A 1,643-nucleotide genomic window follows, 5' to 3' on the forward strand; every position below is an offset into this window, starting at 1 on the left:
CCAGGGATTCTCCTGTCTGCACTTCTCATCTTGCTGTAGGAGTGCTGGAAGTACAGACTCTCCCTTGCTGCATTCAGCTTTTCTGTAGGTTCCGTGGATCTGAGCTCAGGTCCTCATCCTGGTGCACCAAGTACTTTATTCACTGACATCTCTCTAGGCAAAGAAACAAGTTTTTGATGCTTCTGATGTAAATAAACCATGATTAATTACTATTTTTAAAATTTATTTATTTTTAAAATTTATTCATTTACAAGCAGAGAGAGAGAAGAGAGAGAAACAGAGGGAATGGGGTGCACCAGGGCCTCCAGCCACTGCAAATAAACTCCAGATGCATGCACTACCTTGTGCATCTGGCTTTACCTGGACACTGGGGAATCAAACCCAGGTTGTTAGGCTTTGCATGCAAGTGCCTTAACCATTGAGTCATCTTTCCAGCCTTCTTTCATACCTTGTTTTAAGGGATTTTTCTCTATCTTGAGTGCTTTCTCCTAAAATGTTAACGTTGTGCTAAAGTAAGTTTTAAAACTTTATTTACTTTGACATAGGTGTGAGTTTGTCTGGGTGTGTGCACTTGCTACTACAAGCAAATACAAGATGTAGATGTCATCTTGTATCTAGCTTCATGTGGGTGCTGGTGAATTGAGCCTTGGATGGCAATCTTGGCAAGCAAGCACCTTTAAGCACACAGCCATCTTCCCAGCTCTAGAATAGCTTTTGGTGAGAAGTGAGGACTGGAAATCGATCACGAGAGGTTTTTCTTTTTCACAGAAAAGACAGGTGCCAGGATGGAGAGATGGCTTAGCGGTTAAGGCATTTGCCTGAGAAGCCAAAGGACCCAGGATCAATTCTCCAGGTCCCATGTAAGCCAGATGCACAAGGGGCACATGCATCTGGAGTTCATTTGCAGTGGCTAGAGGCTTTGGCATGCCTATTCTCTCTCCCAGTCTGCCTCTCTTCTCTCTCTCTCTGCTTGCAAATAAACAAATAAATTTTAAAAGATAAAATTTAAAAAAAAGAAAAGACAGGTGCCCAGGCAGATTGTTGACACACAACTTGAGCCAAAGATGCTGCAGGGAGATAGTCTAACCTCAGGAAGGGTGCTCTGCCCATCAGAGATTATTGTGCTTCATGGGCTTATGAAAACAAAGAAGTCTGCTTCATTTTGTTTGATAGCAGCAGGCAGGTGCTTGGAGTTTGTCAAACAGTACAGAAATTTAAGTTTACCTGGAAGAGATGGGGTGGAGAGGCAAGGGGTAGACAAAGTAATTTTCCAATTCTTTGGGAGCTTAAATATATCACCAGAAAGACTGCAAGCCACAGACCAAACAAATGTGACTACTCTATCCATCTCTCTCTGCTTCCGTACCTCCTCACCCACCTGAAGCTTTCCTACACAGTGGAAACAAAATGATCTCAAAAGAAGAAACTAAAGCCATCATGGAAAAGATAAGACGGGCCACTGAGAGAAAACCAGCAGACGTGGGGGGCCCTCCTTCAGAGCCTGTGAAAGCTGGTTTCCGAAGGCTTTGCATGGAGAAGGGAAGATGCCTCTGCAGCTACGATTCAGCTCTCCATGGGGTTTCTTGAATCTTATGCTTGGATCCGTTTAAAGTCCTTCTCATCTTATTTAACCTGGGCCGCTG

Source organism: Jaculus jaculus, chromosome 6, assembly GCF_020740685.1.
Source record: "Jaculus jaculus isolate mJacJac1 chromosome 6, mJacJac1.mat.Y.cur, whole genome shotgun sequence".
Lineage (NCBI taxonomy): Eukaryota > Metazoa > Chordata > Mammalia > Rodentia > Dipodidae > Jaculus > Jaculus jaculus.